This window comes from Rhinopithecus roxellana, chromosome 8 (genome assembly GCF_007565055.1).
Source record: "Rhinopithecus roxellana isolate Shanxi Qingling chromosome 8, ASM756505v1, whole genome shotgun sequence".
NCBI lineage: Eukaryota > Metazoa > Chordata > Mammalia > Primates > Cercopithecidae > Rhinopithecus > Rhinopithecus roxellana.
Genome location: NC_044556.1, coordinates 97,197,256 through 97,220,575, shown reverse-complemented (window position 1 = coordinate 97,220,575; position 23,320 = coordinate 97,197,256).

Here is a 23,320-nt window from a genome sequence, read left to right as displayed (position 1 = left end):
GTGCCCAGGTTGTTCATGCTGAGGAGTGTCTGCAGGCCCACACCAAACCACCCTCAGCACCCCCTCGGCCTCCCTCCTGTGCTCCTCAGTGCCCAAGTCCAGAGGGAGCCGAGGCAGCCGGGAGCTGGTGTGTCAGCACTACCTCAAGTGCACACACACCTAGTCAGTGGTGACAGCACCCAGGCTCAGCCACAACTTTGCTCCAAAATTGGAGTGGGTGCTGGGAGCAGGGAGAGGTCAGGCAGCAAGAGCAGGCACTTCCAAGCCTGCAGGAGCAGGGGCCTTCCCGGGCCCCCCAGAGCACAGGGATGCCCAGGTCCACAGCCGCAGCTGGGAGACTGCAGCTATGCCCAGGAGGGTGGGGCTCCCACCCCTTTAATTCAGAAGAGGGCGTGGCTCCCGCCTGTTGCTGGCTCTGGATGGCTCCACGGAGTACGCAGCCCTAGCCATGCCTCCCCCATTGCAACCAGTGTCTTCACAGCGGCCACCCCAGATGGGCCACCCCTGCCATCATAAGGAGTCTAGGGCAACATAGGTTATGTCAGATAGGTTATGTCACTTGTTCGGTGCCACTCAGCCCACTAGTGGTAATGCTGGTGTACCCTGAAGAAAATGACTTAGGTGAGTCTCAATCAATTTAGAGGTTCATTTTGCCAAGGTTGAGAATGCGCCCAGGAAATGGAGACACAGGCCACACACACCTTGCATTTTTTCCAAAGAGGAGTTTCAGGGCTTTAATACTTAAAGGGTAAAAAGCTGGCAGGAGATGAAAGGAGGAAAGACAAAAAAGAGGGAGAGGATGGTCACATTCTTTGAGATTTCTATTAGTGTTCATGGAATCTGCATGTTGCATGTGAAAAGGAGAGGGTAGAGAAATAGTCAATTATGCATTTGTCTCGTGCTCAGTAAATCTGTACTTTACATAGGATAAAGTAAACAGAGCAGAAGCAGAAGTTAAATATGAATTTGTCTTGGAGAGGGTGGTGTGGGAGATGATTTCCAGTCTCCTCTTGTCCCATGCCCATGGAGATAAGCTGTTAATTCACACTGTCAAGGTGAGGGAGGCCACCTGGAGAGACATGTGTCCTTTTATCTTGTCGCTGTCTATTTAGGAACAAAAGACAGTTATTTTGTGTGACTCAGCTTCCAAACTTTCCTTTTCCCTTTGGTGTAATGAGTTTGGGGTCCTGGAATTTTATTTTCCTTTCACACTGACATCTGGGTGTGTCCAACTCCAGCATCTGCACCTCAACAGCATGCTCTCTGCCTCCGTAAGAACTAGAAATCTGGAGGTATCAGGGGCTCAGAATGCTTCTGCAGTCACTTCACCTATTCTCTCTCTGTTTCCCAAGTAGTCCTGTGAGTTCAACTTTCAGAAATCTGGTCCAGATCTCATCAGGGTTGGCTGGGCATACCTCCCTGTCTGTGTGAGCCTGGGAAGGCACATGCCCCAGTCCCAGCTAGGCCTAGATGGGGCAGCCTCCCAGGTGTCTTTACCAGCCCTGTGGCATACGCTTGGGTATGGCCTTCATATAAATGTCTCTTTTCTAAAGGAGAATCCAGTTTTCGGTTCCCTTAAAAGAATTCATAGCATGTTTCTAAAAACCTTCAGGAATCCAGAGGGCTGCTGAACCCTTACTGATGATCTTTCTATGCTGGCAATGAAAGAAATGGCTGGCTTATCCAGACCCACAGGGCCTTGTCTTTCTGGACCTCATTAGGTAACTGGGCTGAGGAAGCCCAACCCTTGGGACTTCCTAACCTATGAAGCTGGTCACCCAGTTTTTACAACAGGAGGTTAGTGAGACACCATTTCACAGTATTACAGGTATCTTCATTATGTGGACTCTCTGGAGAATATCTCAAAGCCTAGTAGTAAGAGGAAATGCTCTTCTCCAGAGAAATTGGCTAAATTTTATCTCGTGAGCACTGGGACTCATGAAGTAGGTTATTGATGGGGTTCAGGACATGCTACCCCAGAATATGGCACCTTGGCATTTGAGGAAACAGCGGAAGCAGGAAAGTCTCTCTCACTGTCCCTCAGCCCTTCTTCCCTGATGGATGTCATAAAACCCAGGAAGGTCACTCTTTGACTTTCTTCTGCCCGTCTCCCCTGAAGCGGGTCAGAAAACCCTCATTTGAAAAGTGTCTTCCTATACCCAGAGAAAAGGAACATCCTTATTTGTGAAGACACAGGGCCAGAGATGAGTCGAAACAAAGAGGCCTTGCTAAGTTGTCCCCAGTTATCATCATTAGGTCATCTCCTTTGTCCAATTATACTTCTTCACAACTGTTCATTCTTTTTCAAAATAAATATAAAAATAGACAAGTTCACCTGTTTCTTTGGATCTTCATTTCTGAAGGTTTCACTGTCATGAAAAACTTCAATACACTTGTATGCTTTTCTATTGTTAATCTGTCTTTTGTTATAGCCATGAACCTAACAATGGAAGAGGAAAAGAAATCTTTCTTCCCTGACATTATATATTCCTGATGTGACCTGCCTTAAAAAAAAAAAAAAAAAAAAAAAAAGGCCGGGCGCGGTGGCTCAAGCCTGTAATCCCAGCACTTTGGGAGGCCAAGACAGGCGGATCACGAGGTCAGGAGATCGAGACCATCCTGGCTAACACGGTGAAACCCCGTCTCTACTAAAAATACAAAAAACTAGCCGGGCGACCTGGCGGGCGCCTGTAGTCCCAGCTACTCTGGAGGCTGAGGCAGGAGAATGGCGTGAACCCGGGAGGCGGAGCTTGCAGTGAGCTGAGATCCGGCCACTGCACTCCAGCCTGGGCGACAGAGCGAGACTCCGTCTCAAAAAAAAAAAAAAAAAAACAAAAAACAAAAAAAACCTGGTACCCAATTAGTATTTCACTTTAGCAATTCTTTCTGCCCTATTTTCCGTTGATTCTAATTTATTTGTAAAATTCTGTTATATGTATATTTTTGGAGGCCACCTGAAATCTCCTTTTCGTGGGGAGGAGAATAGTATGTAAATAAATAAAACTTCACTCACCCAAGAACTTCACTGACTATTCCTATCAGATGCTCCTTTTTCCATTGCCAACTTTCCTCAAACTTGGGATGGTTCCCCTGGACCACCCAAAATCTAAAGGGTAGTGACAGCTTGTCCATTGCTTATGCAGACTAAAAAAAAAACATCAGCTGAGAGTCCTCCTAGAAGAAGACATATGAGGCCTCTTGTCAAAAAGAAAGATGGACACAAGGTTTCTCAAATGTAATTAACTGTTTTGATGGGCAATTATTTTTCTCATTCAATCTAACTGAAACATTCAGAGTTTGGCAGTCAGGGTTCCCAGGTAAGCATTTTTTCTTTTATCAGTGGGGTGCCTTTCTGACACCAGGTGACTCCAGCCACTGGGGTGAGGTAATTAGAATGGAGCTGGCAAGTTGTACCAGACATGATTGCTGCAGTCTGAACCTGGAAGAGGCCAGCAGCATCACCACCCTTGCCAGGTAGCCCTGCCATTGAAGTGCATTTTCAGAATGTATGGTTGTGACCCTGAGATTTTAATAGTGGATCTATATGTTAAATGGGGAAAAATAAAGAATAGAGATCTTGATCCAGTTATCATTATTCATTATTTCAAGAGTATCTCAACTTTCCATTGTTAATGGGAACCCAGTTCTTCTCACTATAATGATATTGCAGGCATTCTCTCTGCTTTTTTTCTTCCATGTGGTGGTTATTTAGGGACAAATGCTTTTAATTGTATTTTAAGAGGCAATTTGTATTTCAGATTGATAAAACTCACCTTCAAGATGAAATATTGCTGAGAAACACTCCTTTTTCTTGGGCCAAAGTTATTTTTACTTTTAATATTACGGTGGATTGTGCAAATGGTCATCAAGTATTCTCCTCCCTGTTATCCACACCCTTGCACATAGCTTTGTAGCTCCTCCCATCCATAGGTGAAGTCTTCCTCCATCCCTATGTCTGGGTTGTCTGTGTGACCTTCTTTGGCCAATGGAACAGTAGAAAATGGGATGTAAGCAGAAACTGGGGAAGCACATGTCCACTGGAACTTGTCCTATTGTTGTACTTGGAACCTTCCTGCACCATGTGACTCAGCCCAAGCTGGCCTACTGGATGAGTGATGTCATGAATGTAGTCCCTTCATTCCTGTTGCTGGCCTATGGCAACCCATTTGCAGAAACACAGCCTACAAGCTGAATGGTAGCAGACCACAGACATGTAAAGTGAGCCCAGCTAAGGTCAGCGAACAACCAGCCAGCTGAGCCCAACCCAAGCTGGTAATCCACAATGTTATGAGCTAATAGATGGCTATTGTTTAAGCTATTAAGCTTTGGCATAGTTTGTTATGTAGAAAAAATTAACTGATTAAGATATCTGGCCTCGTGCATGGAAAGGAAAATTCCGGCTTGAATTTCTTAACCCCATACTAAAGGATAGCCAGATAAGCCCTTGTCATTCAGGGGCTTATCTGAGAGCACAATGACTTAGAAGAGTTTTCATATTGGCTTTTAGTTCTAAACAAGTGTATACGCTCTTTTGGGCTGTGTTTACATTTTCTTTGGTACATCTCTTTCTTTTAAAGAAGACTGGTTAATGACTACAGTCTTCTTTAGCTCACATTAGTCCAAGAACTTATGGCAGAGACTGCTAATTTTCCTCCAGTATCCATTCTTCCCTTTGCAAAGACTGGAGCCAGACTGTCTGGTGATTCAAATCTCATTTCATTACTTATTACCTATGTAAACTTGGGCAAGTTATTCATGTCTCTGTGTCTGCCTTTCCTCATTTGTTAAATAGGAATAATAATGTATCTCCCTTGTAGCATTGTTGTGATGATTAAAGGAGATAAAACAGAAAAAGCTAGCTATTTCATATCACTGAATAAAAAATTCAGTGATGTGAAATACAGGCCTACGTTTTTGCAAAGTTAATGAAATGACAGGGGTGAGCATGTGCAGAGAGCTGGCTGAGATTCTGAGTGACAGGGCTGTACAATGTAAATTCCTTCCAGTCCTGGCCACAGTTTAGCATTACGTGATGCCATCTGATAGCTCTATATCTTACATTTTAATGGGGACAATTTAGGTTCCTGTGGATGGCTACATTTTTCAGGGTAGTGGCAGCAATTTAGAATCTTCCACTTAATTGGTGACTGTGTCAGCCTGATCCAGAGATATTGAGCAGGGTTTGTTTATTTATTTATTTATTTATTTATTTATTTATTTATTTATTTATTGAGAGAGAGTCTCGCTCTGTCGCCCAGACTGGAGTGCGATCTCAGCTGACTGCAACCTCCACCTCCCGGGTTCAAGCAATTCTCCTGTCTCAGCCTCCTAAGTAGCTGGAATTACAGGCACATGCCACTACACCCGGCTAATTTTTTGTATTTTCAGTAGAGATGGGGTTTCTTCATGTTAGCCAGGATGGTCTTGATCTCCTGACCTCGTGATCTGCCCGCCTTGGCCTCCCAACGTGCTGGGATTACAGGCGTGAGCCACCGCGCCCCGCCGAGCAGGGAGAATTTTAAGAATGCCAGGATTTGACCTCTGATCCCCGACTTCCAGAAATGGGGCTGGTTACTATTTCCCTACTTAATCTCTATCCCCTTCATGCCCTTACGAGAAAGGACAAATTCCTTTCTGCCCACTTCACCTATTCTAGTCCAGGGTCTAATAGTGAACTACCTTCACCCATGCTAATGAGGGCTATCACCTTGAGAAATGGCAGAAGAAGATAAGAGGAGCTTGGGTCCCTGTGGAACCTCACAGAACAAAGTGGAGCTTTGTACCACCTATCAGTTTGAACTTTTACATGAAAGAAGTAAATCTCTATCTTATTTAAGCCACTGTTATTTTCATCTTTGTCAGCCAAACCAATATCCTAACACAGTACTGCTCTTATAACTAATGTCAGTTTTTTGAGTAAGTAGGGAAGCTAGATGCATTAGCTTCCTATTGCTTCTGTAACAATTTACCCTACCTTAGTGGCTTAAAACAACTCACATTCATTATCTTTCAACTCTGGAAGGCAGAAGTCCTAAAATCAAGGCATTGACAGAGCTACGTTTCTCCTGGGACTTTAGGGGATGAATCTGTTCCCTTGCCTTTTCCAGCTTGCAGAGGCTGCACATATTCCTTGGTTCATGGCCCCTTCTCCCATTGGTAAAGCCAACAACGCCAGGTTGGGTACTCTCATCACATCACTCCAACCTTACTCCCATCATCACAGGTCCCTCTGGCCCTCCTCTTTTGCCTCCTTCTCCCATTTATACAGACTCTTGTAACTACATTAGACCCACTCACATAGCACAGAATAATCCCCCCTTTTCAGCATCATCAGATTCATAATTTTAGCTCCACCTGCAGCCTTCATTCTCCTTTGCCATATCACCTAACAGATTCACTGATTCCAGGACGGGGACATCTTTGGGGACCAGTATTCTGCCTATCACTCTGAATAAACCATGCCCTTGTTCTAAGAACCACTTCTTCCTCAGGTGCACTGAAGCTTGGAATTTTAATGTTGGAGAGCTATTCCGTTTTGTCAAAGTACTCTGAGGGAGATACGACTGAGCCTTCAAGACCCCTGAACTATTTAGCTCCTGTAATTCTGACTTTCACATTCTAAGGTAAATGAAAGAGAATTACAACCCATACAAGTAAGTATAGATGAACTCATATCTTCCTCCAACATTCATAACCCTTCCGCCCTGGGACTTGAAAAGCTTATTTTTGTTTGTTGAGACTGTTGCAAGCTATGTACAAGCTGTGAGTCTTCAGCTCTCTTGAGTTAGTATTAGGATTCAGATCACATAACTGTCCATAGACACAAATTAAATCATGTTGCTTCTACTGAAATCCTAAGAAGTCTAACTGCATTAAAAAAAAAAAAAAAAAAAAAAAAACTTTGTTTTAATTTTTTTCTTAATTTCATGATAGATATTAACTGTATCTTAAAATCTATAGTGTTTGCCAGTGAGACTGTTATTGTGAAAGAAGCATGCACTTTTGGGGCTAAAATATCTGAGTTGAAATCCCATCTCTATGATTCATTATTTGTGCAATCTTTTTCCAGTTATTTAAGCCTTCTCAACCTCAGTTTCTTCATCTGTAACGTGTGTTTTGTACATACATTGTAGAGTTGTTCTGAGGACTATAGATACTGTTTTAAAAACACTTCTAATAGTTCATGTTTAATAAATAGTCATGATTATTTATCCTGCAAGTACCTATGTGCACCCAACAGAGTGGGACCATCTTACAAGCTGGCGTCTGCAAGGAGTACAAAGAGCACAAAACATACCTGCCATATGAGGCAGTTGGGACATTGTGACAAGAATTCTCAATTAAAGAAAAAAAAAAAAAAGGAGGCATATGAACTTGACCAGTTTTTTTTTTTTTCTTTCTTTCTTTCTTTTTTTTTCTGGGCTTTAATGTCCTAATCTAAAAAATAACAACTAGATTAGATGAGCCACAATGTTTCCTCCAGCGACGACTTTCTGTTGTGCTAAGAAGAACCCTCACTGTTGGTATGTATGACTAACCCATGAAATAAATAGGAATTTAACCAATTGAAAATGCTACTAGCTATGTAGAAAACCTCAAAGTCACAGGCCAAGAATGAAAAGTTGACCCGTCTAGTGCTGACCTCATAGCTGGAACTGAGGACCTTGCAAATGACTTTACTGTCATTCAACCACATCACTTTTAGTGCCTCCTTTGAACTTGCACTGTATCCTGGGGCCAAAAGGCACTGTGAACTGGAACAAAATGGTAGCCAGCGGATTTGAAGAGAAATTGCACACAGAACTCATAGGAGGCCGTCGCTTCAGCCGCAAAAGTGCACCAAAGGGAAGCATTTAATACTATCAACTGAGTGTGGAGCTAAATTATAGCCGCTGGAATGCCATCAGTGCTGAGTTAGTCATCTAGCGCTAATGAAAATCTTCCATTTGTTCACAATATTTTCTGATACCTTTTGCTTTTTGTCCTTCTCTTTGGGAAATAATAGGACATTTCCAACTTGGGTGCTGTTGTATTTGAGACTTTCTTTCAATGTACAGTTTTCTACCAGATCACAGCAAGAGTAAATTACATGTCAACCAATGATTTCATAACAAAGCTAATTTCCATTTGACGAAAGGAACAAAAGGTGGCAACGTAGTCAAGAACATCCTCTTAGGCAGAGTGACGGACTCAAGTACAAAGCTTAGGAGGATCAATCCCAGAAACAGCTACAAGAGGCAGGCTGTGAATTTGAGGCTGCCTACGGTGACAGCTCCCTGAGAGGATGAGAAGGGCCAGGAAGAGGGTGACTGACTTTTCTTTGTGTAAGTACTAATGGGAGAGTCAGCAAACTCAAACTCCATGGAAAATAAGAGTCCATGCCTGATATACACAAATACAGCAGAGGTTGTCATACATGTGGGATTTCAACAGTTTGAGAATGCAGGGCGCTTAGTTGATAGAGATGCACAATAAACGTTAGCTGGCAAATAGTCCCTGTTTATTGAGTCAAGCCAGTTGTGTTGTCTCTTAGTGTCCCATCCGGAGGCCCTGGAATCAGAAATTACCTGCCCAACTGGGCATGGTGGCTCAAGCCTGTAATCCCACCACTTTGGGAGGCCGAGGTGAGCAGATCACTTGAGGTCAGGAGTTCAAGATCAGCCTGGCCAACATGGTGAAACCCTGTGTCTACTAAAAATATAAAAATTAGCTGGGCATGGTGGCGGGGGCCTGTAATCCCAGCTACTCAGGAGGCTGAGGGACAACACAAGAATCACTTGAGGCCGGGTGCGGTGGCTCAAGCCTGTAATCCCAGCACTTTGGGAGGCCAAGACGGGTGGATCACGAGGTCAGGAGATCGAGACCATCCTGGCTAACACGGTGAAACCCTGTCTCTACTAAAAAATACAAAAAAAAAAAAAAAAAAACTAGCCGGGCGAGGTGGCGGGCGCCTGTAGTCCCAGCTACTCGGGAGGCTGAGGCAGGAGAATGGCGTAAACCCGGGAGGCAGAGCTTGCAGTGAGCTGAGATCTGGCCACTGCACTCCAGCCCGGGCGACAGAGCAAGACTCCGTCTCAAAAAAAAAAAAAAAAAAAAAAAGAATCACTTGAACCAGGGGGCAGAAGTTGCAGTGAGCCGAGATGGCACCACTCCACTCCAGCCTGGGCGACAGACCAAGACTCCATCTCAAAAAAAAAAAAAAAAGAAGAAGAAGAAGAAAAAAGGAAAGAAATTACCTGCCCAATATCTGGACAAAAGATTTGGAAAATAGGGAAACATTGCTTCTCGGACTTTTGGCTAAGATCAAGTGGAGGCCGGGTGCGGTGGCTCAAGCCTGTAATCCCAGCACTTTGGGAGGCCGAGACGGGTGGATCACGAGGTCAGGAGATCGAGACCATCCTGGCTAACACGGTGAAACCCTGTCTCTACTAAAAAATACAAAAAAAAAAAAAAAAAACTAGCCGGGCGAGGTGGCGGGCGCCTGTAGTCCCAGCTACTCGGGAGGCTGAGGCAGGAGAATGGCGTAAACCCGGGAGGCGGAGCTTGCAGTGAGCTGAGATCCGGCCACTGCACTCCAGCCTGGGAGACAGAGCCAGACTCCGTCTCAAAAAAAAAAAAAAAAAAAAAGATCAAGTGGAAAATAGGGAAACAAAGCAGCTTGTATGATTTTCCTTCTAATTTCATTCTAGGTATACATAGAACCCGCCTCCCGGGTTCACACCATTCTCCTGCCTCAGCCTCCCGAGTAGCTGAGACTACAGGTGCCTGCCACCACGCCCGGCTAATTTTTTTTGTATTTTTAGTAGAGACGCGGTTTCACTGTGTAAGCAGGATGGTCTCGATCTCCTGACCTCGTGATCCACCTGCCTCGGCCTCCCAAAGTGCTGGGATTACAGGCGTGAGCCACCGTGCCCAGCTCATTCTGTATCTCTTATGGCAACCAAGGATGGAGAGTTGATTAGAAACTATTTCTGAAGGGAATATTAGCCTAAGGATTAAATATAGAAACAACCTCTATTTTCTTGATTCTGGGCTTTTGCCTCTTCTGTGACCCAAGTTATCCTTTTTCATTTTTACTGAAGTGTTTCCAAAAGGAGGTTTAGAAAAGCAGCTTCGCATATTTTAGAGTTTACATTGAAAATAATTGCATCTTTTCTTTTCAAGTTAACGATGCCATTCGATTGTTGTAGGAGCTTATAGCTTGCCCAAGGTTGTCATCAATCAACCAAATTGGCCTTTTTATTCCTAGTTTCTTCTTTCTCAGGTCCAACGAGATACATTTTACAATGAAGTAATCATCTTTTTTGAGGCTGTGTTTCTACTGAAATTTTAGATTATCTATGTGATTATAATTGTTCAAAAACTCTTAAAGAAAGATACACTTGGATAAGAGTGAAATCACATTTTGAAGATTTCCTTTGCGCAAAGTCAATCACCAATAAATGTTTATTCAATGAAAGAAGATTGGAAAGGAGAGCAAGAGAAAGCAAAGAAAATAAAGAAGAAGGAAGGAAAAGGGAGGGAAGGATACAGGGAGGGAGAAAGGAATGGAGGGAAGAACTAAGGAAACTGGCGAATTACCTCCCTGAATTTAACCATTTCTAACCACTGTTTAAAGTCATTTTAAGTAGCTTTAGTACCAAAGCCTTGTTCACTTCTTACCTGCACCTATCCAAAAAGAAAGCACTGATTTTCCCCGCATGCCTTCCTTACTCACCTCCCTTCTTATTCTGTGCTCTTGATTATTACGGGTTGGGGTATGGCCAGAAGGCCATGCAAGTAAGGTTGCCAGATAAAATATAAGACACTGAGTTCAATTTGAATTTGTGATCAACAACAAATACTTTTTTAGTATAAGTTGGCCCCAAATATTACATGGGGCATATTTATACTAAAAAAGCATCTGCCAGTTTTTTTTTTTTGTTTTGTTTTGTTTTGTTTTGTTTTGTTTTGTTTTGGGACAGAGTCTTGCTATGTCACCAGGCTGGAGTGCAGTGGCGTGATCTCGGCTCACTGCAACCTCTGCCTCCTGGGTTCAAACGATTCTCCTGCCTCAGCCTCCCAAGTAGCTGGGATTACAGGCACATGTGACCATTCCCTGCTAATTTTTTGTACTCTTTAGAGACAGGGTTTCACCATGTTGGTCAGGCTGGTATTGAACTCCTGGCCTCAGGTGATCCACCCGCTGTGGCCTCCCAAAGTGCTGGGATTACAGGCGTGAGCCACTGTGCCCAGCCTCTGCTGTTTATTGGAAATTCAAACTGAACTGGGCATCCTGTATTTTGACTTGCTGTCTGGCAGCTCTGCTTTCATGGCTTTGCACTTCATGCAGCTGCAGTCAGGATCGCCCTTGAGATTCTCATCTGGAATTGTTGGGTGATCAGCAACCATCCCTCAGATTCTGAAGGGGCTCCCCACATCCCTGAGGCTCTGCAACCCTGGCAAAGTTTCTTCCAGTCTGGGGAAAGAACCTCTCCTTTCTACCACCCTGCTTTTCCTGTGGAATTTCCTGCCTTTTAAAATTAGCATTTGTACAAAAGTTGCATCTCATTAAATTGCATAATGATGCACATAAATCATCACGGCTGAACTTTTTTTAATGCCGTGCTTTTTGTTTCTCCCCCCATAATCTGAATTGGAACACACAAATAAAGGTGTTTGGGCCTGTAAAGAAATATAGAGCATCTCCTTTCTGGTGTCTTTCCACTTGGAGGTGTCTAGCAGCTCTCTGCTCTACCCTGCAGCAGCCTCTGAGGATGTTTCCACACAGCCCAAAACACCCGCAGTTGCACAACCTCAAAATGAGAGGAGAGAGTGTCATACTCAGAGGCCCCCATGCTCTTAACTCCCGTGTGGAGGGCTGGGCCAGAGCCCGCAAGACAACCAGGCTCATCACTTTGCTGTCTTAGAGGGAAGGAATTATTGAGACATTTTATTGCTTTTTGCCAACTTAATGTCTACATAACCTACTCATTAAAAGTAACAAGATTGAAACAGTCAATAATTTGGTAATATTTATGAATCAAGAACTACACGCACATGCACACCCGCACACACACAGACATATATACATCTGTATGACTTGATTCGGAGATGGTTCTTTCAATAGACAAAGAGATGATAACAACTTGGGGAGGCCACACAGCACCCCGCAGAGGGACACTCGGGTGTGGACGATATCCACAGAGTTACAGTCACAGACATGTAGGGAATTCTTGACAATAAAAATTAGAGAACGTTAAACGAAATGGTTTAGTGATGATGTCTTTGCAAATGGTGATGCAGGAAACGCAGTTATCCTTGAGCTCTATCATAGCAAGTCCCAAGTCAGCCTGGAGAGAATCAGAAAAGTAGATGGAGCCCATCTGAGATGCCCCTGGAGTCAATCCCCCCGAGTGAACTACTAACAAGAGAAGTGTTAGGAGGCAAAGAAGGAGGCTGTGCAGAAGAAAGAGCAGCACAACCTCCACAGGGGGTAACCAGGCTAGACTACAGCCAGGGGAGTGGGGACGGCATGGCTTCACTGTGCTTTGCCCCCCTAGTCACACAGGATAGGTGGCCTTTGCTATAGTCACCAAAGTTAGGCTGGTACGAGACAAACTAAGGTGCTAGAGGGAAGAGAGTGACACTCGTAGAGTGATCCCAGGCTTGGGAGGCCAACCCATGTCTACCTTTTGGATCTACTATTTTGTAGCACCTGATAGAATCTGCGGGCTGTTGGCATCCGTTTAGTCAGAGGAGCCAGGCTTCCAAACATAAGAATGATTTCGAGGAGAAAGAACATCCAGAGAGAGAGAGAGAGAGAGAGAAGCTGGTAAGCAGACATTCTGTGGTTTCAAGCTGTTTGTCCTGGGACAAGTTGCTTAACTTGCAAAGCCTCGGATTCCTCACTTGTCAACAAGCTGATGAGGCTGACAACCTGCTTATTGGGAAGATTGAGTGAGGTCATGAAAGTAAAGCCCTTAGCTTAGTGCCTGGCTTCCAGAAAACTCTGAACAAAGGGGATTATGATTATGACTGTTACATAACCCAGCTAGGACAGGGCCCTTCGTTTTCCATCTCCATGCATGTAATTTAGTAGTCTATGGGAAACTATCAGAAGTAGAGGGTTGTGCAAGTTACACAGTGATTCACTGAGTTGTAAATGGGGCTGAAATCCAGCCAAACCCCCTGTCTCCCAGAGTTTGTCATCTTCCCAGAGGGGCATCATTTTCTCAGTTTGCACAATGGCGTTACGTGGCTTAGTGGAGGCCCTGGAATGAGGGCAGCCTGTACCACTGCACAGTGCTTTTTTGGGAGAGGAATATGTTTTTTGCCCCCAACCCCAGCCAAGGTTCTCTAGAGTAAAGATGACTGTGAGTGCTTATCCTCTTCCTGGGTGCCTCTGCCTTTATCAGTCTCCCTGGCATGGCTCTGACCTCCCATTACACCCTCAGGATCACAAATACCCAGGTGACTACAATGGAGGTAATTCCAAGTGGTCAACCTCCAAGCAGAGGTTGTAACTTGGACAAATGTAGTTGTTCCCTTACGCCACACGATAGCAGGAACCCAACACAGACTGAGTTCAGAATGGAGGGCACTCCTTAAATCTGTCTCTCTTTCTCTTTTCCATGTTACATTCTTTTTCTTTTCTTTTCTTTTTTATAGACAGTCTCACTGTGTCACCCAGGCTGGAGTGCAATGGCACAATCAAGGCTCACTGCAGCCTTGAACTCCTGGGCTCAAGCGATCCTCCTGTATCAGCTTCCTGAGTAGCTTGGATTACAGTGCACCACCATGCCTGGCTAATTTTTTTAATTTTTGGTAGAGACAGAGGTCTCGCTATGTTGCCCAGACTGGTCTCAAACTCCTGGTCTGAAGCAGTCCTTCCGTCTCAGCCTCTTAAAGCCCTAGGATTACGGGCATGAACCACCGAGCCCAGGCAACTATATTCTTTTTTCTACAACCCTTCCCTTCAAGTCCCTGAGGCTGGTGGCTTCAGCCCCTCCCTCAGCAAATTCCACTCTTTCCTAAAAGAGCAGGGTGGGGGGGATTCTGAAGCTCACTCCAAAGTCCCCCTGAGCCCCAGGCTTGATGCACATAATTCTCTCCCATTTCAGGCACTCTGTACTAGGAGAGGGAGAAGGGGAGGAACAAGAGCTCTAGTCTCAGTAGTTGGAGCAAAGGTACCAATTCTACATCTGCCTGTTGACCAGCAAGTCTGGAGGCTGATTTTCTTACCAGTCTAAGAAGCAAGCACATGCCGCCAAGGCCTGTATTAATTCTCTCTGGAAGACAGCACAATCTAATTTCACAGTGGGGGAAAGACTGCTTCTGTAATTCTTGTAGAAGGGACCTTGCCCCTTATGAAACAAAGACCCCAGCATTATTGGGCTAAGAAGCACTTGACTCATTCCCAGAACTGGCTTCCACTCTGAGAGAGTGCATTAGCTGAAATGATTTTCTATCTATTTGCCATCCTGGCTGAGTGGCTCTGGGCTCATAAGAGGTGATATGTTTTTAATTCCATAATATTCTTCCTAGTTGATGAGTTTTTAATTTTTTTAATCTAGCTTCTGCTGCTGCTGTGATTAACAACAGTCTGTTGCTAGTCTACAGTCTATATACTAAGATTGCCCAGAAAAAATTAAAATTATTCTTTGCCCAACAGTATTATAGCAATCACCCCAGGTAAGAGGTCTTAGGTTCCATTTGTAAAATAGAGCAGAGTACTGCCTCCTTTCCATCTTTCACGACATCAGAACTCATGAGGGTGAGTAGATGGAGATTTAGGGGATCCTTAGAAGGCAATGGAAATGTAAAGAATTATGGTTATTAAGCTGAAACAGGCGTGAAGAGCATGCACTCCACTCATGTGATGTTGTTAGTGACACAGCAGTAGGGCAGTGGCTGGGCCAATGTGTGTGCTCACAGACGAATCAGGTCTGATTTCATAACCATTTTGCAGAGAGACCTGCAATGCAGTGTATGTTGGATGAAGAGAGGAAGCCTCCTCAGGGGTTAGAGGGTGTCATTGTGGTAGACTGCTACTTCAGGGATTCCAGAGAGCCCACATTCCAATAATCTTGTCTCTACAGAGTTTCCTCCCACCCAGACGGTCACTAGCTTTGGCCGATGGACGTCAGGAAGCATATGACAAGCCAAGCCTTGAGTTCACCTATTCTGCTGTAAGGAAGCTGGATCGTCATGTCGAGAAGGCTGCGTGGAGAAACACCCAAGCCTTTGGCCATGGCCCCACCTCAGCTCCCAGACGGTGGCTGCTGGCTCATACTGTGCCGGGGCCATGCGTCTCTGTCCTAGTACCCTAGTGGATATCACAAGGGGCGGAACTGCCTGGTCAACTCGTACAGTCATGAGAAATGTAAGTGGTTGTTTTAGGGTGGGTCTTTTTTTTTTTTTTTCCTGAAACTATAGATTACTGAAGCACTCTTCTAATTCAATTGAATTGAATTTATTCAATTCAATTACTATTTTTTGAGTGTTTACTTTGTGCAAAGCATGACTCTAGGAACTGCATGCCAACTCCCAGCAGAGGTGCCAGGCAATGGAGAACAGACAAAAATAGGGAAAGATGGAGGGCTCAGATGGAGTATTACCTAAGTCCCTGGCCCATCTAAAGGGGCAGATAAAATGACCAGCGCAAGCCTCAAAGATAAAGATCTGCAGCTACAAATGGGCCATTTCCTGGACATCAAACCAGAAGTAGAAGCAGTTTTAAAGTGGGAGCAAAGCCCAAGGCAGGGTGTTAACACCAGAATTTAGGGATAGTTTTAAGGAAACTTGATGAGGCTAACAGGATAATCAGTCAAGATGCACACCCCTAGTGAGGCAATGTGAGCTCAGCATTGACCAGGACATCTGTGGAGCGTAAAGCTGCTCAGACTCAAGTTGCAGCTTCCTTTGACCATTGCTGTGCTGGTGCAGCTGCCACTGGGCAATGTTCCAGGTGCCAGTGGGTACAGCTTAGGGAGAAGTAGAAAAGTGTGGAGTGACCCCTCAACATTGAGGGAACTCAAGGCAGAAAGATGCTGAATTGTCCATCTTTCAAACGGGCATTAATTATACTGCTTAAGGATCTATAGGGAAACCCAAGATATAAGAAGAGCTGGGTGTGGTCCCCATTCATTCATTTCGATCAATCAGCATGTATTATTGGAAGCCCACTATATGCTGGGAACTGTTCTAGGCTCTGGGCATACAGTGGCAAAAAGAAGATGCATTCTCTTCTTCCCATAGACCTTACATTCTGTGGGAAAGGCAGATAATAAACTTTCAATCAAGCATCTAATGTAATGTCGGATAGTGAATGTGCTGTAGAGACAAATGAAGCAGGGTAAACAGGTAGAGGGTAACAAGGAACTATTTGAGGTTGGACAAAAGGCTTTTCCAAAGGGCTGACATTTGAGCAGAGAGAGAGTCAGCCATACAAATATGAGGGGTGAGGGGTAGGAAGTAAGAAACAGTAATGCAAAGGCCCTAAGGATAGCATGACTTTGTGTGCCCTTGAAGCATAGCAAAGAGGCCAGAGTGGATGGTGTGGAGTGGGCAAGAAGATGACATGTAGGACGGGGCATGGTGGCTCACGCCTGTAATCCCAGCACTTTGGGAGGCCGAGGTGGGTGGATCACGAGGTCAGGAGACTGAGACCATCCTGGCTAACACGGTGAAACCCTGTCTCTACTAAAAATACAAAAAATTAGCCGGGTGTGATGGCGGGCGCCTGTAGTCCCAGCTACATGCTTAGATGTAAGATTCTGAAACTCTAGAAAGGTCTTTGCCAGAGAAATAACTTTGACATTCCTGCGTGAATAGATGGTATTTATAGCTATGATGAAGAAAAAGGATTTAGAGTTTAGAAAAAAAAGAGAAACAGACCTAAGACTGTGATATTCCCAGGTCAGGAAGATGAGAAGGAACGTGCAAAGGGTCTGAGAAGTAGCTACCTGTGAGGTGCGAGGAGAACCAAAATCAAACAGCCTCCCAGGACTAAAGTTGAGAGAAGTGGGTGGTTGCTGTGTTCAGACGCAGAGAAAAACAGGATTGGGAAACGTGGAGGTCATTGGCAATTTTGATACAAGGGTTTCATTGAAGTGATGGGTGTGGAAGTCTGGCTGGAGTGGGTTCAGGGGAAAGGTGAACTTTAACCATCAGAGAGAGCAGAGAAATGAACCAATAGCTGGGGTACAAGGACATAATTTTACTTAAGAGGGAAGATATTTCAGGAAATTTGTATAATAGGAATAATCTATCAGAGAAGAAGCAATGACCAAGAAACAAGAAGAGAAACTTAGGGAACAAATGGAGGAGTTGTCTTTTTAGATAAAAGCATTTAACACCATTCACTCAAGCAACTTAATCTCCTCGTGCCTCAGTTTCCTTACCTGAGAAGTAGAAATGATCATTGTATCTATTACACACAATTGTGATGTGGATTAAGTGTATTAATGCATATAAAACACTTATAACTGTATGTGGACTAGGAAGCAATCAATAAATGTTAGCTCTTTTTCTTCTTATTGTCATCCATTGTAACAATTCAATGAAGGGAAGACATGTATCCTATGGAACCACAGGATACACATGGATTTGGTGATAAGTGAATGAGGACATTTTCTCCCGTGAGCTTCTACTTTCCTAATGTTAAAGCGAGATCACCACAGGACAGGAGGGGTGGCAAGGAAAGGAGAGTGTAGTAGGATCTGGAAGCATAATGAGGACCTCCTGGGGCTCTGTTTTCATAATGTTAAAGCAAGATCCATCAGCACATCCTTCTGTTTTTTTTGCAACTATAGTTAGCTGCTCAGATGCAGGGGTTGGGGAAGTGGAGAGGCAGAATTAACTACATTTGGGGTTTTGACTAGTGAGAGTGACAGGGGAAGAGAAATTATAATAATGGGCCATGAAATCTAAACTAGATGGGAGGGAAGTGAGGATATTAGGAGAGGTCTGGACAGACAGTGGTCTGAAGGACCAAAGGATCAGAGGTCCCAGCAGAGCAAAGAATTTTTGGAGTGAGAACCTAGGGCAGGTGAGCCCAAAAGTAAGAGAGGCTCTGGTTAGAGAATGAAATGTTGGACATCAAGGTTTTAGAGCTGATCTGGTTTGAATAATGACAAGACAGACTATGACCATGAGATGGAAGGCTGGAATGGGGGCAGAATTAAGGAGGGGAAGGATCTGAGGGACTCGTGGTTCGAGATGCTTGTCGATGTGAATGTTGATGTTGCCAAGAAGCAGGCAGGAATTGAGGGAGAGAGAAGGCAGTGGGATAGGTATAAGATCATTAACGCATTAGGGTGCATGGTTGCAAGTTGAATGACTGAAAAGAGGAGGAGTAGTGGCAGACAGCATAATCAGATGGCATTTTCTTCCAGGATCCGGGCTGTTTCCTGTTTTGTTTTGTTTGCTTTTGTTTTCTGGTGGAGAGAAGAAGTGCTCTGCAAGGAACAATGAGGAGCAAAGAAGGCACTTGCGCCACTCCAGGTCCAAGCGCATGGAGTATGGGAGAAACAAGCAAGCCACAGCTTAAGAGGGCTGCAGGGAAAGCAGAGTCCTCCGAGGGCGCTGTGTTTCAGTTGCAGCAAGAAACAGGAGAGAGATGCGATGCAATGTTGTTAACTATAGATGCCCTGCTGGGGCAACAGAACACCAGAACTTGTTCCTCTTATCTAACTGGAACTTTGTACCCATTAACAAATCCCTTCCCATCCTTCCTTTTAATGTTCTCATCATAAGAAAATGATACATGTTTAAGGTGATGAATATGCTGAATACTCTGATTTGATCATTACACAATTTATACATGTATGGAAAATGGCACTATACCCCATAGTATAATTATTATGTGCCAATTAAAAACAACATAAAGCCTAAAATAGGAGAAAGCAATGGGAGAGAGCTTTTATTGAAACAGTTAAGAATATAGAGGATTTAGGCCGGGAGCAGTGGCTCACACTTGTATTCCCAGCACTTTGGGAGGCTGAGGCGGGCAGATCACGAGGTCAGGAGATCGAGACCATCCTGGCTAACACAGTGAAACCCTGTCTCTACTAAAAATACAGAAAAAAAAAAAAATTTAGCTGGGCCTGGTGGTGGGCATATGTAGTCCCAGCTACTCGGGAGACTGAGGCGGGAGAATGGCGTGAATTTGGGAGGCGGAGCTTGCAGTGAGCCAAGATTTCACCACTGCACTCCAGCCTGGGTAACAGAGCGAGACTCCGTCTCAAAAAATAATAATAAATAAAAGGATTGAGAGGATTTAAACTGATAACAAACCAATGCTTTTATAGAGCTCAGCGCAGAGGTTCAGAGGATTGAAGAGGGTTGGGAACTTGGGTCAGATTAAGGGATGTGCAAAGAAGCCACATGGAGACAAAAGTCTAAGTGTTGGTGGAAGACCCTGGAGGCTTGGACTTTCGGTGGGAAATGAGGTTAACAGGGACATAGGACATTAGGGGAAAAGTGCAGCTGGTTTCTTAGGGAGGGAATAAGAAAGTCCTCTGGAGCCTGCCATTTGCCTATTTAAAGCACCTAATAAGATACCCTGCAAATCTGCCCAACCATCCTGGAGCTCAAGCATACAAGTATCAGCTGCAATTACCAGGTAACCAGGGGAAGAAGCAGAGCCAAAGATAATCACTGGAGACAAGAGAGTTTGAAGTGAAATGTGGGTTGACAGAAACTGAAATCAAATTATCACTCAGGTAGGTGGTACAACACCTTGCTACTGAATGTTCACTTAGTCCATTCATTTTGGGCAGTCAGACGCTGGGCACAAAAGTGCTGGCTGATGTCAGTTGGAAGTCCAGGAGACAGGAGAATTCTCTGATGAAGAGCGCTGTTAAACTGACTGTGACTGAGTCCCCTCCTACTCATTCATTCATTCAACAATCACAGACAAAATGAGCCATCTTTGTTAAGGCACTCTTTGGAATTAAGTTTGCACAATGATCTTGTAATGGGCAGAGCATTCATTAAAGTTTACGGCAATGACATCCCAGGATGTAACAGTGAGTTCTGTCAGAAGTAGAGTATAAAGGAAAGTTACTAGCAGAAACCAGGCATTAGGGCCAAACCCTTCTACATTCCCCTAGTCTTCAGTTCCTGATCAGGCATAACATACATCCCTATTAAGGCTGGAGAGAGATTCTAATTGCCAGGATTCTGCACCAAAATGCCAGTTTGGAGACAAGCTGCCCCCAGATTGTGTAGAATTGACAAGCTGCATTGCCCTTTGGGAACCCAAGGTGCCAGATCCTTCCCTGGAGCTCCCTGGACTCTGGGGACAAGGGAAGATGACTATTTCCAGGGGCTCCCCCATGGCTGGTCAGGAAGGGCTTCTAATGACTGAGCAGGCTTTGACTCTCAGGCTTTAGGACCCACATGGAGCTGCACCTCCAGGTGAAAACATCATTTCAGGTCCTCGGTCCAGGCTGTGATATTTGGATGCTGCAGATGGAGGCCTTCCCAGATGGAGAAAACATGTTTATCCGGTAAAAAAAAAAAAAAAAAAAAACAAGTGGGAAAGTTTAGGGTGTGTTTGGAAGAAAGGCAGGGAGTATAGTTATGTAGCCCACTAGGTCTAGGAAGGACAATATAAGTCTGGATTTGATTCTAGCAGCTTGGACCATGTGGCATATCTATTTGTAATTATTACACTCTCTGATTTTCTTCCTGGTGTGAGAGGAGTCCAGGTAGGCACTGGGAGGAAAAGTGTTGAGTTGCTTCAGTTTCAGCTGTGAAGTTAATTTTCAGGTCCACTGAACAGATCTCACAACAGTGCCGTTTTTTCAGTAGTGCGGTGTGCTTGGAACTGACCTAAATCACCCTTGGTGCCATATCCATACCCATTCTGAACCAGGGCAGAGTGGGATCCCTCTTTTAATCCATGGTGAGGTCTGAATGGCAGTAGGTTTTTGGCTTTTTTTCAGAGCCAGGATGACATATACTCAGGAACTATCATCAGATGGGGAGAGAAATGGCAGAGAATGTAGAAATGTAAGGAAAGGCAAATGGAGAAGAAGTAGGTGACTCTAAAGGTTTTCAGGCTATTTTTAGCAGCAGAACTCTTTTTCCCCAGTGAAATCTTAGGCAGAAGCTCTCTTAGTACATCTGCATTGCTATGAAGGAATACCTGAGGCTGCGTAATTTATAAAGAAAAGAGGTTTGTTTGGCTTGTGGTTCTGCATGCTGTACAGGTAGCATGGTGCCAGCATCCACTTCCAGGGAGGGCTTCAGGCTGCTTCCACTCATGGTGGAAAGCAAAGGGGAGGCGGCATGTGCAGAGATCACATGATGACAGAGAGACAGGAAGTGAGAGAGAAGTAGGGGGAAGGTGCCAGGCTCTTTTTAACAAGCAGCTCTCATGGGAACTAATAGAGTGAGAACTCACTCATGACCTTGGGGATGGCACCAAGTCATTCAGGAGAGATCTGCCCCTGTGGACCCAAACATTTCCCACCAGGCCCCACTTCCAACATGGGGGATCAAATTTTAACATGATCCTTGGAGGAGATAAATATCCAGATGATATTAGGAACCCAGTACTGGGCGGATGAAGACAGTAGCTTTGCCTCCTCCGCTAGCCCAGTAAACCCCTACTGTCACTCAGGCAGCAGTCTCAGAGGGGTCTCAGTCCACCCATAGCATTGTCAATACCCCACTGATTTTCACCTTAGTGAACAGAGGAAAACTTTTAGATTTTTAAGCTTTAAAATCCTATGATTTATTCATCCTTAAACAGAAAGGAAATTCTGACACACGCCATACATACCATGGATGAACCTTGAGGACATTATGTGAAGTGAAATAAGCCAGTCATAAAAAGGCAAATCCTGTATGATTCTACTAGTATGAGGTCTAGAGTAGTCAGGTTCATAGAGACAGAAAGTAAAATGGTGGTCGGTGGGAGGGGGAATGGGGAGTTGGTGTTACATGGGTGTGAGTTTCTGTTTGGGATGATGAATGAGTTCCGGAGATGGATGGTGCTGATGGTCGCACCACAATGTGAATGTACTTAATGCCACTGAACTGTACACAAAAAAAATAATGAATGTGGCAAATTCTATGGCATGTATATTTTCCCATCATAGAATAAGGCAAAATTCTATAATTAAGAGCTGGTGAAAAATACACGGGAGAAACAGCCACAGTATCACTTGAGGTTTTCCTTCCAGTGACATTTTCAAAACTGAAACTGACATCCCAGGCAATCATCTTTTTGCTGAAGAAGACCAGCCTCCTCTAAAGCTTCCAGAATAGCCTGGTTGAAAACAGAAACAGAGAAAACTCTAAGTACCATGTGTGAAGAGACCCGTGAACACCACAGTTCATCCATTTGTTCTCTGTATCCTGCCTTGGTGGCTCCTCCTCCTGAACCGAGCCATACCCAGACTCAACAAGTTGCCCATTTACTGATCCCTGGGATTAACCTCCATGTTTTCATCTTAACTTGGCTTCAAGACACTTTCAAAACAGGTAGGAAGAAAGTGACTGAAGTGGGGGGTGTATGAAAAATATATGCTTGAGTTGCCGGAAAAACACTACCTGAGAGCAGACTTAACATGCAACTGTCTTATTAGGCATTCTCCTTCCAGGATGCAGGAAAGAGCAAAGGGAAAGATGGGGAGCCACTAGCAGGATGCACTACCAACCAACCTCTACTGACTGCTTGGTCACACAGGGCCATCTTTTCAGAGGCTATAAGACTAAATATGTCTCAGAGCAATGGGTCCAGAAGACAGAAAGGGGGGAACAATTCATCCTTTGGCTCTTGTTTCCTGTTGGTCATAAATTGTTCTGCAGAGCGTCCCCCACACTTTAGGTTGAGCATGTGTGGTCGCCTTGTGGGTCATGCAACATCTCATGTCTCAGCATCAACTGGGAAGGAGACGCAGGGCATAGGCTCCAGGCACGAGTGAGCCACCGTGGGACTGTGCTGACTGGAGTTGGTCACAGCCTGTGCAGAGCTGGTCACCACATGGTGACTGTCCAGAAAGAAGCCAAAGACACAATTTAGCAACAGAGTTACTTTTCCCCAGTGAAATCTTAGGCAGAAGCTGTCTTAGTACCTTTGCATGGCTATGAAGGAATATCTAAGGCTGGGTAACTTATAAAAAAAAAAGAGGTTTGCTTGACTCACGGTTCTGCAGGTAGAAGACGGTTCTACCAGAGGTAGGTGAAACCAACACATCTGAAGTGACATGGGAAAGGTGTGTGGTACACACTGGGAAAGAATTGACTACAGAAGGAGCAAGTTCACACTCAAAGAAGTTCCAGGCCCCAAACTGCCATGAAGATCAGAGGAGGGAGAGGTCAG